This window comes from Rattus rattus, chromosome 3, assembly GCF_011064425.1.
Source record: "Rattus rattus isolate New Zealand chromosome 3, Rrattus_CSIRO_v1, whole genome shotgun sequence".
NCBI lineage: Eukaryota > Metazoa > Chordata > Mammalia > Rodentia > Muridae > Rattus > Rattus rattus.
In genome coordinates, this window is record NC_046156.1 from 127,133,605 (window position 1) to 127,148,699 (window position 15,095).

The 15,095-nt window shown below is 41.6% G+C and overlaps 1 protein-coding gene across 1 annotated transcript in view; it reads left to right on the forward strand.

The window, feature by feature from the left end:
- Nucleotides 1–15,095, forward strand: part of Fndc3b (fibronectin type III domain containing 3B) — a 326,000-nt gene that overhangs the window by 171,314 nt on the left and 139,591 nt on the right. The gene's annotated exons all lie outside the window — the stretch shown is intronic.

Below are 15,095 nucleotides of genomic sequence, written 5' to 3' on the forward strand. Positions count from 1 at the left end.
GAGTATATATTACATCAGACGTGTGAAGAATTATGTATTGATGGATACTGAAAATCCAGCATTTATGAAGCTAAGATAACTTTAAATATGATATCCAGTAGGTAAAATAATGTTTTTATTATGGAAATAAGTTTAGTGCTTAACTAATTTTTTGTCTTTTTGTTACAAATTAATTGAATTGTGTTATGGTCTGATATACTGGCCATTTTTCTCAGAACTAATTGGCAGTTTGATTTTGAACCACAAATACATGAATCATTATAAAGTATTTGAGTAAAATCAAGATATATATTAATATATTTAGCTGTATGAATAGTAATATATGATGTGTAGATCATACACATAGAATATATGCATAGGGTCTTTGTTCATGTGTGTGTGTGTATATGAGTGCATGTGAGAGAGAGAGAGAGAGAGAACATTGTCTCATTATTTCACTGCTGCATGGCCATATGAATATTGGGTTGTATAACCAGCTCTTTTCAACATTTGGGTGCTAGTCAGGCCTTTTGCAGGCTCATGAGGAAACCATTTCCTAGCATTATTTGTACCTAATCAATCCAGAGGTATCAGCCTCTTTCCTAAGAATAGAGACTATTTCAAGAATTCTGAATGACACACTTCTAGCCCTAGTCTGGCATCTTTCAAATTGGTGTGCACACTATAATTAATTATGCAGTTAGGCAGCATCTGTTCTTTTAATTTTAAGTAGGATTTTTTTTTTCTGATTGAGTACACTGGAAGAGGGCAAATGGACTGGGATGTAGGTCAAGTACCACCTGCAGGTTAAGTCAGTGGGCCACCTAGGGCAAAGATGACTTCCTATGTAAGAGACAGGTTGATTTTTCCATTTTTTTTGTGTGTGTGTGTGTGTGTGTGTGTGTGTGTGTGTGTGTGTGTGTGTGTGCATAGCTTCTGTGTAATTCATGTTGTGGAGAAGGAGGGCAATCCAGATTGGCTGGTATAGAACCCTAGGATGTTACTGTAGTAGGAGCTATAGTGAATGTAACGTTTAGTCCTCATCAGAGGAGATTAGGGTTATAAGAACTGGGTTACATGTAGCTCTGAGCAGCTACTCCAGCCTAGACTGGCCTCCATTGTGATTTCCAGGGTAAGCTGGTGATTGATAGAGAGACAAACCTAGGCAAAATATATGTAGATGTGTCTTCACAATGATAGCTAAAGACTAAGTCTTATCTCCAGGCTTCCATGTAGTAGATGAGAGCAAGAACTTGGACTCTATAATTTGTCATCTGGCCACCACAAGAGTAGAACATATTTCAGGTGGACATGCATAAGCCACAGTCTAAGATGGACAACTGGTCAACCTCACTACTTACCCACATTGAGGAAACTAAGTCTAATGTAGACAGTTGGTCAGCCTTTGACCTGTGGAGATTGATGGGCTGCAGAGGAGCAGATGCATACACACATAATATGCTTAAGCCTCTTGCCTTCTATTGGACCACAGGAGATATTTTTTGCTGTGGACTTCTGCTTTGTTTTCTTTTTAGTGAGTTAACCCCTCTGGGAACCTTATTGATAAATGTCAGGCAATAGGACTTGGCCATGAGCAGTCCTTGTAAAGAGCTTGCAGAGTGGGACAACACAAGTAAGCAATTTGTCATAAATGAGAGGTCATATAGAAGCAATAATTTCTAAGAAAACCTTTTAAAACATAATCAATACTCGCACTTTAAAAAATCATCATGACACTTAACCGAGATAAACCGAAGAAATATAAGAGTGTCTCTGAACTGTTTGTTATATACATACTTCTCATGTCATAAGCTCCTATCGCTTTTTTTCTTGTCTTCAGGCAAGTTGTAGATAAAATTGATCAAGTAATTTGTTTTAGTACAATGAATGATTATGATTTTTTAAATAGTTTTTGTGTGTGTGTGTGTGTGTGTGTGTGTGTGTACTTTTTAGTATGTGTTTTAAGTATGTATGTGTGCTGAACTTTTTAGCCAAATGCAAAAATGGCTTGCATATCATATGAATATAGTCATATCATAATTATAATGAGCATGATGTTGAAAAGACTGAGCTAAGATATTAAGGAAGAAAACATTCATTTTACGGCCAGAGCGAGAGGGCTGTCAGCCAGGAAGCTTTTGCTGCTGTTTGGATGTGAAGCCCACAGGTAGAAGCATCAGATCATCTTTACATTCTTGGAAGATTGAGGTTTTGCTGACAGTCTTAAAAATAGTATTGAAATCAAAAAAGAAAAACGTCTCTCCTAATGCCTTATTATCCTGCCTGTGGGCTAGAATTATGATAACGGAACTATTTTGAAAATATGTAGTAAATTCCTGGAACATAGCTATAATATTTTAAGGATTGTGAGCGGTATTATTGTATTACTTATTAATATGTAAATATAGGTATGTAAGTAATCAGTGTAGTTAATTTGAACACCATAGACCTAAGGTCTGATTTGAGAGGAAGAAATAGCACAAAATATAGCCTCCTTTGAGCTGGACTCAGCGTATCCTATTGGCAGCTCTAACTCTAAGATGGACTGAGTCGTCAGCTCCAATGGTTCACAAGTGCAGAACTAGAGATGGCAGCATTTTATTCTCAGGGTCAGTTGATCACTGTGTGGCAATGATGCTGGTGGGTTGTTTCTGTTAAGTGTGAGATACCAGGGCAATAATGATTTCCCATATATTGAACATACAGGGATTGACAGCATGTGATATTTTTAGAAACCTATTTCAAAAATGGTACAGACTATTGGAAATGCCCACAGGGGTGTCTGCAGTTCCAGCCACATCATAGATGGAGGGAAGAACAATATGCTAAGTAGTTTGTTGCTCACTGTTGGCAGGATCCAACTATCTAGGTGGCTGAAGGCTTGCTTTATGTAATTGAAGTTCCCTGTAGTTTGCATGCCTGTTTCAGATTGCTGCTTCTTAGAAAGGTATACTCTTTCTAATTTGGGTCATTAAACAACAGATTTTACTGTGTTTTGAGAAAGTGAACTTGACATTACCTGAAATATTTTGAATTTTGACTAGAGAGTCTGTTCTTCACACCTTTAAAAGAAAATTGCCTGGATAACCATATGTTCCCCAAGAGAATTCTGATGCTGTGTTCTCGTCTATCAACAACAAAAATATTTACAGTCTTATTAACTGATCCAGTACATGCAAGGCCAAGTAAAGTCCCTGCCACACAAACATGAAAGACTGTTCATATCCCCAGAATCCAATAACAGTCAAGTGTGGTGACAGACGCCTGTAGATTCGCTACAGGTAGAGCTTACTGTCTAGCTGGGCTAGCCAGTTGGAGAGCATCAGGTTCAATGATATCCTTTGTCTGAAAACAAGGTAGAAAGCTATCAAGAAAGACACTTTGAACTGATTTACTGGCCTTTGCATGCACGTATGTACTTGCATACAAAATATATTTATATATCTTACAGATACACATATGTTCTTATATGTACAAATAGCTTTCTGAAACATTTCATCACTTGTTTGGTATTAAAACACATAGTATTAATAGGCTCTATTAATGATAGAAATACAATAATTGCACAAACCACTGCTTAATACAGTGCTTATAATTCTATATTATAAAAAGTTCTGTGTTCATTGTGTTGCTATGGAAGTACAGTAATTGATTTAGTAAGAGGAAGGTGGAGAACTATTTTTAGACAAATTATACTCATCTCTGTTAGTTGAAATATATTCAATTAAATACCCATTACCAGGATAAAATTTATGGTACTCTGCTAATATCTTGTTATTTTTTCTCTGTGTTTGAAAATATTATACTGAAATTAAGACTCAGCTTATTGAGCATAAAGAACAAATATACTATACTTAAAGGATCTTTGAATGTGCTTATTTTTTCCTAGCATGTATGTGGTTTGTTGTTCTTTTGTGTGTACATTGTTATGTGTATGTTGTGTGTCTGTGAGTGGGCATATATGCCAAGAGGTATGTGTGGAGCCCCAAGGACAACTTTCAGGTGACAGCCCTCACCTTCCCACCTGTTTGGAGACAGGTCTTTTTGCCATCACCTCAGCGAGGTTGTCTAGCCTGTCACTGCCTTGCATTTCCCTTAAGAGCTCTGGGGTCACAGCAGCTCTTGGTGTTGGCTCCTGCTTTTATTTGGGCTTCAGGGAATCCAGACTCGTGTCATCAGGCAAGTACTGTACGCAGCAGGCCGTCTCCCTACCTGTAAGTTTACTGCTGTGTTCCTCCATGTTGCCTGCCCCACTCACTGAATTGATACAGGAATATCTATGTCAAAACTAGTGGATTATTTGTTTGTGCTGGGGTGGAAGGGTAGGTGGGTAATTTTTGAAAAAGAAGCAGACCCAGAAATCTGGTAGTCAGAATTTTCTAAAGGCCACAAATTCTGATATAGCAGGCACCCAAGCATGACAGCAAGAAAGATTTTAGTGAACATCCATCAACAACTCTTTTCTAGAATCTGTAATTATAGAGGTAAGTGAGGTCAGTGTTTTCATCCAGAGGGAAGCACAGAAACCATTTGGTTCCTTTTCTCCTAGGCAAAACTCAATTTCAGTCCTGCCACAGCCTCCCAAGTGCTGGTATTGTAGGCACGAGACTCCATATCCCGCTAGTGGGGCTGACTTTTGAAAGCAAAGCTATAGCTGATTGGGAAGAATTGCACACTTCTGAGGTTCCAGGGCAGTGTGTGGGATGAGAAAGTGCCTTTCGTACAGACACAGAACACCTCTAGTCTCATGTGACTGAGAAGGTGGCTGGTCAGCTTGGCTCAGGTCTTTAGGCCTTTCCACCCTTCCCGTATTCCTGAAGGCATGGCCCTGACTTCCAGCACCGAGAGATGGTAGAGTGTAGGCCACTTGAGCCCAGTCTACTTGCCATTGTTGTTCCTTATCCAGACCTCAGCTATCACGGCTTTCACCCTCAAAGGGAATGCCTGGTTGTGTAAGCCTGGCCTGACTGGAGGAACTCTCAATGTCTTGCTGGGCTTACCTTAGTGAAGACAGAGATGGGGATTACATATGACTTACCATCTCCTAGCCCATTATCAGGTCACACCCATTGGCAGCCCAGAGAATATTTGTTAGGAAGCGAAACACCTTTGTAAAATTTAAGTTCACTTTAGGAAGTCATAGAGCCTTGAAGAATACCTTTCGCTAGTGATAATGGGTGCAAGCCAGGGACCGTCTCAACAGGAGGGAGAGGAGGCAGTGTGATTCTGTTTTGTGGAACATTTCATTTCCCACCTTTACTCCAGCCATTTCCATAACAACTCTGGATTTTTATTTTTTGAGAAGTTGTAGTATATGGATAATGAGTGTCTGCTGTGCTTTTGAATTTGAATTAAGTTAGTCAACTTGGATGTATAGATGTTATAGATACAATATCTTTAGAATGTTGTCAGCACACTCTATTTGTGGGAGTTTAGGTGTAAAGGTGACTGCAGACATAGCCATGGGAGCAGTTGTAAGGGCACCTGCCTGTGTGGCTTGCTTTGGAACCTCATGAAAGTAGGGTTGCCCTGAACGCTGTCTTGGTAAACCTTTGCATTATAATCATTTGCTTTCACCTTTCTGATGGATGATGGCTTTAGAGTTATTTCCTTTGTCACAGATGAATAAGGTGAATGAGCTCATGAGGAATGCAATCCTCTGTTGCTATCTGGTTAATAATTTCAGTGCCATTTTCAAACTTGCCAACTGACAAGGTAGCACAATTCACACGCACCCCTAAGGCTTCGGAGAGCTGCTCCTCTCGGGAGTAGAGGGCTTTGTGAGGAGTCACGTGGGATGGGCCCAGGTGTCCGGCAAGGAGAAACAGACTTGGTTTTAAGATTGTATTCGTCCTTTATCCTCTTCTTTCCTTCCTTGCTCCGTCCCCTCCTCTCCTTTCCTCTCTTCCTCTTTCCCTTTCTATTTTGATACAAAGTTTCACATAAACTTGCTCACCTGAAACTTACTATGTAGTCAAGGATAACCTTGAACTCCTAAGTTTCTTGTCTCTCCCTCATGAGTTCTGAGATGAAAGGTATGGGCTGCCATGCCTTGTTTATATAGTACTGGGGTAAAACACATGGCCTTTTGCATGCTGGGCAAGTAAGCCACAAGCCCCTGAGAGTAGAGAAAGCTGCTGAAAGAAAATGGCTGGTAACTCCATTAAAAGCCCTAAACACCCAGAGCCGTGGTGAACTCTGCTGTCAGGATGGTTTATTATAGCTCTCCCGAGTTGCCCTATAATGAGTACTCTGTCTGTTTGATTCTTTACTATACATATTATAAACTTGAGTAGTATTCTTTAATAACATTGCTTGCATTTCATCTCAAGATGTGATTCAGATGTAATTGAAATAACTTTATTCAATAGGGAAGTTTTTATATTGTGTAAGATCACTTGAGATTTCCACTAGGAATTCTGGGCACCAGTTCCTTCCCACCTTTCCCAGAAATCTCCCTTGAGTTTGCTACTGACTAGTGAACAGTCCTCTGTACCACATGAAGTGTTGGGAGTATCTATCTACCTGATACCCCAGTAGGTAGCAGACAAAAGAACCTTGGGAAGGACTGGCTTTAAAAATGTAGCTTGGGAGATGCCCACTGTCATGATTAGATCTCTAGTACTTACGTAGATGAAGGGTAGCCATGGCGCACCCCACTTGTAATTCCAGCATTGGAACAATAGTGTTAGAGAACTCCTCTGGCAAGCTAGACTAGCTGAATCAGCCATCAAGTGAGAGACCAGAGTCAGTATGTAAGGTGGAGAGTGATGATGGGATCTGGCCACACATAGCCATATTCATCACATGCACACATCCCCCTGTAAAGCAGATAGACAGACGGACACTCCTGCACTAATGCACAGGGCTATGAAGTACTGTGCCCTTTCTATGCTTTTGTCTCAGGTGTGGTTATCACTCACAGGGATTGTAGGTACGACATATCCATCAGGACCCACTTCTCAGTAGTAGTGAGTTGCATTTGTGTCATTCTTTAGAGGGTTGAAGCTTACAGGGTCTCAGCTCATGTGTACATCCATGGACATATGCCATCCCCATAATGAGGAAGACCAACCCAAGAAGTCTGAATTGAGTAATTGTTGACAACCACGACTGACATAGTGGTACCAGATGTTTTTCAGTGGTGCAGGTGAATCTTCTTTCTAACATGGATTCAGACAGCACAAGGGGCAGGGCCCCAAGAGCTCAGAAACCTGACCTTCAAGTTGGAAGTGAGAATCAACTGGGTGTCTCTCGTGTTTCCCAAAATCAGCCGGCACCTTCTCACGTGGGTCTTCTATCTCAGTCTTTGGTCATTTGTATGACTAGGACACACCCAGAGCCTGTTGCTTGAGACATCTAGACTGTAAGCCTGAGTGCATGCTGGGACAGTGTCTGCCACAGACTTCAAGGCAAAACAGGGTCCCCTCACACAGCACTTGCACTGTTGCTCATTTTGTAGTCCCCACTCTCCATACAGAAATGCAAACGCTCCTTCTCTTCAATGTCACTGGACCCTTGCCCTCCCCCCACAGCCTGACTGTGTGTAACAAAGATATGTTGAGTTCAACAAAGCAGCACCAAGAGTTTTAAAAACCAGAGTTCAAAATTCAATTGCAGGCCCCTGTCTGGGACCTGATCTCGTTGACCGTCTTAAAGCTTTGTGTCCGTGGTTCTGAATTTAAATCCCGTCCTTTCGAACCGGTGTTAACACAGTGTGCAAGCAGTAAGTGGCTCACCAATTCGATTACCGTTCACTGCCAGTGTGGAGGTTTAAAATATTCCTCAAGTATCCTAAGAGTAATTGCTACTGTAGCCGCAAAGCTATTTGCCTCTGAAAAGAAACTGCGGAGCCCTATGTGGTAGTTGGCTGTGGTGAAACCCTGGTGACTTTTCATTTCTTTTCCACATCTTGCATAATAAATGTTTATTGAATTGAAATCAATAAAATATTAACCAATGTATTATAGCACAATGTATTCACACAGTAACTACGTAGATTGTTCTAAAACACTGAAGTCTAAGGCCACTTGATAGTAAAATTATTTAGGTAGATGTCTTTCTTGAGTTTATTTACACCTAAAGGAAGTTGAGATTTCAGCTTTAAACCCTGGTCTTTTATTGCCTTTCAACTTGGTTTTTTGCAAACTCAGTTCTTAGAGGAGTGCTTGAAAGGAAACTTACATTTTAATCGGACAGGGCAGGCAGATCCCGAGCCTTGTCTTTTGAATGAGAAGATGGCAGTGGCTGGGGTTGAGCTCTGCTGGCCAGCTGGTTCTTGGTAGCAGTTTACTCAGAGTGAAGGTCGGGTCGGCTGGGAGTTCTGCTCCAGGAGACCCACTTCCAGAAGCAAGGGCTGGTCCCTCCACATCTAGCTGTCCTAGCCCACCGAGAAAGTTAGGAACACCCAACTCTTGGTTCCTAGAAACTCGACCAAGAAAGGGAAATTTGGGGGTGGGGGGGGCGGGAAGAGAAGTGGGGTGAGACAGGGAAGGAGGGAGGGAGAAAGGGAGGATTAGGGATCTAGGACTAGATAGTAAATGAAAGGAAACACCTTCTGCTTCCTTTTCTATTTCTTAGTGTCTAAATTGTAATTTTTCATATTTGTCATTAAAACCAGGGTATAATTTTGCAGCTAAAAGAGAAATATTGGGAGAAAAACCTGTGAAGGGCAAAACAAGCTCCTTGCTCTCTTGGTGTCTCTCCCAGTGATTCTGCAGGAATCTGGCTGTGTAACCCTCCTACCTCTCTTGGAGGCAGTTTTAAAGTTGCCCCACCGTCCCTTCCTCAGAGAAACCCTTGAAATTAGCTCCTCTCTTTAGGTAACTGTAGTAGCCTAGGCCAGATCCAAACCCAGGCTTCTGTAAGGATGGGACCATATTTTTTTAAGTCGACTTTTAATCTTTGGAAAGAAATTATAGGTTGGAGAAAGCACTGTGCCTTCCTCATTTTGCTGGGAACAAAGAGGTATGCTCAGTGACTAACATCTGAAGTGACTCTGTAAAAGTTCACTCTCCTTCTTCCTCCCAGCACCATGCTCGCAGAAATAAGACTCAGACTCCAAGTGCATTTACAAACACCTTGGTCCTAGAGCTTCTGGGAGTTGTGAGGCGCTCCGCTGGGCTTTGACTGGGCTCCCTGACAGTTTTCAGGGCGGCTTGTGATTCTCTTTTCTGTTCTTCTGAGAATTGTCTGTTCAATTCCTTTGCCCATCCTTAAGTTAGGTGTGTTTTTCCTTTTCTTGAAGTGTAAGCATTCTTCGTGTTCTAGATAGAAGTCTCTTATAATGTGATCTGCATGTCCGTCCTGCAGTTTTTATTTTCTTAGTAATGACTTTAATGCACAGAGGTTTTCATTCTCATGGAGTTCTGTTTTTTTTCTATTCCTTGTGGAGGAATTCCTTGTGGAGGAATATTCAAGCTGATATTTGTGGTATCATGTCTGACTCTTACCAAGTGAGAGTGTCACAAAGACTAAGTCCACTTTCTTCAATGAATATTAGGTAGCTTAATAGTCAATGAATATATTTAGGTCCATGCCTAAGTTTTGAGTTAATCATTATATATGATCATAGAAGCCCAAGTTTATTCTTTTTGCCTCGTTGGGGTCCCTAGATTGTTTTCCTTTGAGATAGCCATGCTGGGCAGCTCTGCTTGCCTGGTACCTCACTGTGGAAACCAGGGTGGTCTCAAGCTTTATGCTACCTTGGCCTCTACAAGTGCTGGGTTGTAGGCATTACCATGTGTGGGTGTATGATCCTTGGACTCTTATTGCGTTTACATTGTGGGTTCTTTTTAAAATTAGCATACAAAGTAAGACTTTCCTTAAGGCATGTATATCGCGCTTTCATAGTTGGGGTTATTATAGCTGTCATGATGCACCAGGCCCAAAGCAAAGTGGGAGCAGAGGCTTTGTTTGGCTTACACTTCCACACTTTAGTCCATCATCGAAGGAAGCCAGGACAGGAACTCAAACAGGGCAGAAACCAAGAGGCTGGAGCTGATGCAGAAGCCATGGAGGATGCTTACGGACTTACTCAGCATGGCCTTCTCAGCCTGTTTGTTTCTAGAATCCAGAACCACCTGCCCAAGGGTGGTCCCACCCACCGTGGTCTGGGCCTTCCTCCAGCTATCATTAAAACAGTGCCCTACAGACTTGCCTTCAGCCCAGTCTTAGGGAGGCCTTTTTCCCCAGCTGAGGCTCTCTCCTCTCCAGTGACTCCAGCTTGTGTCAAGCTGGTATCAAATTAGCCAGCACACAGTTTGGGGTTTTAGTTACTTCCAGATGTAGTCAATTGACAACCAAGAACAACCATCACACTTAGTATCCGTCCTTCACCCGCCTCCCTTCTGCCTCCCGTGTCCCTGCTTCTGCTCTGACCTTTGTTCTGTTAAGTCCACACTGCCCATCCTTGAGGCCTCTCCCCCTTTTCCTGGTTTCCTTTCTAGTTTTATGACTTACACTCATTTTAGAAAGAGAGGTGTGTGTGTGTGTGTGTGTGTGTGTGTGTGTGTGTGTGTGTGTATGAATTAGAAGATAGGGGCTGCATATGAGAGAGACACATAGTGTTTGCCTATTTGAAGCTAAGTTGTCTCACACCCATTTTCCTAAACAGTTCGTATTTTTCTGTACAACTAAATAAAATTCCTGTGTATTTGCATCACGTGGTTCCTTAAATATTAAGGGGAATTGGATTCATTCTGTAGATCTCTTGCCCTGTTATTGCCCTGTAAGTTATAGTATGTGTTCTGGTGTGTGTCTCAATGTCTACCTACCTTTAATTAGGTCAGCATGTTTTGTGGATCCAGTGCTCAAGTCTTCACTCCCTGCTTAAATTCCTTCCTAGGGACCTTCCATCATAGGGTTATGGTTGAGTGCCTTTCTTAACCATTAGGGATTCTCCGAGTGTCTACCTAATCTCTTGGTTTGTTTCTATAAAAGTCTTAGGTCACCATGAATAGTGTTGGTCTCCTCCTCAGACATTGGGAGATTCTTCAGAGCCTCACATTTTGTATGCAGCCTTTCTTGGTTGAGCTGCTGCTTTTAATTTGCCCATTTGTTGTGCTAATGACTTTCCCCAGTATTCCTCTTAGCCAGGTGACTGTGGCCATGCCTGAGGCCTCCGTCCCTTCCAGAAGAAATAGTTGAGTTTTCCTTTAGCGATCAAGAAACTCAAGGTTAACTCTCTCAGTATGTGTCTGGTCTCTCACTTTTCACCCTGGTCGTCCTAACTTGTCAGCTCCTTTGACCTCACTAGGTTGGTGTCTCAACCTTAAGTACCTCCATGAAGAAGACAGTGCTTAAGCTACTCAAGGAAGAATGTGATCTGTGGCAGTAAGCACTACTACCCATAAATAGTCATGTGGAAACCTTGAGTGCTGACTTAGAAAATTGTTTACTACTTGCTTTTGGTGACTACTCAGCTAACAGTTGCAAAATTGTATACAGTACAGTGATTTATTTTTAACTGTTTTTTTTTTTTTTTTTTTGTTCATGAGGTTGGTTTGAATGTCCTAGCGTTCATTCCTTCCCTTCCTGGCTTCTCCGTGTCAGTAGGTTACGCCCCTCCAGTCAGTAGAGCTGTGTTTACGCCATTAGAGCCGAGGCTTCTGAAGATAGTGTCAAGCAAGCATCTTCCCGTCTCCTGAGATCTGGAGATGCTAGACACAAGAGAGACGCAGAGGGCAGGGCAGACTGTTGTAGGGTATTCACCAGAGAAGACTGACGTGGTGCAGTTAGATGCTACAGTGGTTAGAAGCCAATCTCAGAGCTCATGATATTCAGTGAGAACACGGAGTTCTTGATATTGAAGATCCAGCCTAGCCCTGAAATCTATCAGATTTCCCCAAGGTTATGTTTTAAGGTAGCTACTTGGCCCAGTAAACATTCTCTTCCAGCTCTACGAGCTGTACATGTGGCAGCTTTCATCTGACTGCATAATAATCTCTGTCTCTCTGGCCAGACTTCATAGTTCTTACAAACAAACCAAAGCCTCACTGTATTGTGCAAGCTCCTGTCTTAATTTATGAGTATACCTCTACATGTCTGCATTGACGCACCTGTGTACTACCAGTATTTAAGCAAGACTCGGGACAGTTTACCAGATTGTTTCAAAATGTTTGAAAGGTCTCATAGGTTAATGATTTCCCAGTATAGGCAAGGAAGAAATCTATTTGTTTGAGAGACATTTCTCCCCTCTGAATTTAGGCAGTGTTGGTCGCTTGACCAGCTCCCTCCCCTTAGTTAACTCAATGTTTTGGCTCAGTAAACGGTATGGTTCCAGCTCTACAAGTTGTAGATCCTTTGGTGAGAATGTATTAAAATAGTAGAGAGAGTGGCATCTTTAAATGGTGGAGAAGGGAAAACTGAGCTGCATGGGGAAGTATGGATGACCACAAGAAGAACATTCTCAAACACAGGTTAGGCAGAGATGGCCACCTCATTCATTATGAGACTCAGGAAGGAAGGCAGTGGCTTGCTCACACAGCTGTGAAGTCGCACAGCACAGTTGACTTTCAGAAGCCATTAGAGTGTATCCGAAATGGCTTTGATGATGGCACTAGGAGGAAGAGACCAAGCATTTGCAAGTCATTTAGCAACTCCTGAAATCAAGTCAGGAAGAAAACATTTCTAGCTGTAAATCACTTGCTTGCCCTACACTCCCGAAAACATTTTATACAAATGGCTTTAACAGTATTTAGGGTCATACTTGGGATTAAGAGACTATTAGCCTGGTATACATTTTGATAATTAAAAAGCTTTATTTCATTGACTCTCTGTACTCTGAAATACTTGGTATTTTATGTGTTAAAGAAGAGTTGCCCAGTAAGTAAATAGTATATACTATATACACTGTTGACTTTATACATTATAAGGGCACATGATATTTTAAAAACTTACTCCTTATAGTGTAATTATATATGTATGTATGTATGTATGTATGTATGTATGTATGTATAAAGAGAGATTATAACAAACAGCAGTCAGGGAGAATACTGGGGCTGGAGAGGTGGCTTAGTGGTTAAGAGCACTGGTTGCTCTTTCAGAGGACCTGGGTTCAAGTCCTATTATCTACATGGTGGCTCACAACCACCTGTAACATCAGTCCTAGGAGATCGGATTCTCTTCTGGCCTCCTTGGCACACAGAATACACAGACAACATAATGCATAGGCAAACCACTATACACATAAAGTAAAGGTATTAAATTATCAAAAGCATTGGTGAATAATGATGAGAGATAAGTTCATTAGTCACATGCTACTTTTGCAGGTTTTGGTGAATGTAGTTTATACCTGACCTTATGAAGTAGAAATTTTTTATTTCCCCTTACAACTATTGAGAAGTGAGGCTCAGAGAGGCTAAATGAGTTCGTTGTTCAAGGGCACACAGAGGTTCGAGACCAGCTCCTAGCTCCTGTTCTGTGAAGCCAAGTGCATTGATTTTTGGGTTTCAAAGACAGTACAGTTCTTTTTCAGTGACTCAATTCAAATAAAGATACAAAGGAAATGCCTGTGTGTTTTAATGGCTGCACTAAAGATGCTGATGGTGATGCAGAACGCGAACTTGGAAACCGACACCTTTGGCAGCTGGCATATCGCTTCAGTTCTACTTAAGAAATAAATGGGCAACAATCCATTGTTTTGGTGAAGGAGGCATGGTAAAAATCGAACTCAGGGTCTTGAAAATGCAGAGCCCTGCTGTGCTGCCCCACTGAGCGGTGGTGCATGCCACACTCTCTTTGCTTTTGATTACAAACACACATGAGACCCCTGAGTTTGTGAGTGTAGAGCTGCTCAGAGTTCAGTGCCATGATGTGTTTTCCTTGAACTTGCAGTGAGCTCTCATCTGGAACCTTCCTTGTTGTCCTGCACACTTTCTGCCCTTCTGCTCTTCCCCTGGAGACTTGGAGACTTGCTCTCAACTCATGCCAGTCCTTTCCACTCTTCTGTGCCCTCTCCTCATGGTCACAACACTATAATGCGAAAGGTGTATTATGCTTACCTGTAAATGCAGTGACTAGGTGACAGAACCTGTCTTCTTTTGACAAGTAAAGTGGCACCACCAGTTTTTTTTTGGGTTTTGTTCCAGCTGGGCAGTTTTCACTGCTGGCAGCACAGTGGCCATCAGGAGAAAGCAAATAAACTACACAGTGCCTGGGGCACCTCCCAGAGAAAGCCATACCTTTGGGGGTGGGTCCTAACACAACATGAGAGCTAGCCAGGGAAAGTAAGTTCTAAGGTCCCTTCACTTGCAGGGAAATTGTTAAATTGTAGGGTCCTTGGAAGGATGTCATTTGTTTTTGGTGTATGACAATTAGTTTGTGATGAAATATTAACCCAAACTACATTTTAGGTAACTGCTAACCTTGTCATTCATTAGCTGGCCCTAATTGTATGGTTAGCATTCACCGATAGAATGCTTAAATAGCATGCACAAATCCCTTATAGGATCCCCATAATTGCATAAAACTGGCCATGGTGAGCATTCTAGACCAGCCTGGGCTACCCGAGACGAGACCTCGTCTCCAAAAAGGATGGAGGTGGACAACTACAGCAACAAAACATCCGTTGAACCAACTCCTGTTAGTTTAACATTTTACTTTGAAATGTAGAAATTAATTCAGCATGAATACTCACGACGATGCCTAATTTTAGAAGATGGTCTATTTTTCTCCCTGCTTAGTGGGAGACAAAGCAAGCAGCTGGTGGACTTTGTTATTGTTTATTTATGATATTGGGGATTAAACCTAGGATCTTCCATGTATTAAACAAGTATTCCATCACTGAGCTATACTCAAGCCTTTTAAAAACACCCCAATTTTTTCTTTTGAAGTAGGGTTTTATAAAGATGCCCCGGCAGGCCTTGCACTTGAGACTGTCCAGTCTTAGCTGCTCGGCTAGCTGGGATTACAGTACTGCATAACCGGGTCCAGCTGGTTTGGGGCATTTTAAAGATTTTATACCTTTCACATTAATGGTGGGTTATAATGAATTATTGAAAATAAAACCCTAAATCTAAAGCCTATGGGAGCTCTTTAAGCCTGAAGAATGTTCACTTCAAAATTTGTTTGTGTATATTAATTATAACACGGTTTTTATAAAAAGTAGGATTGGA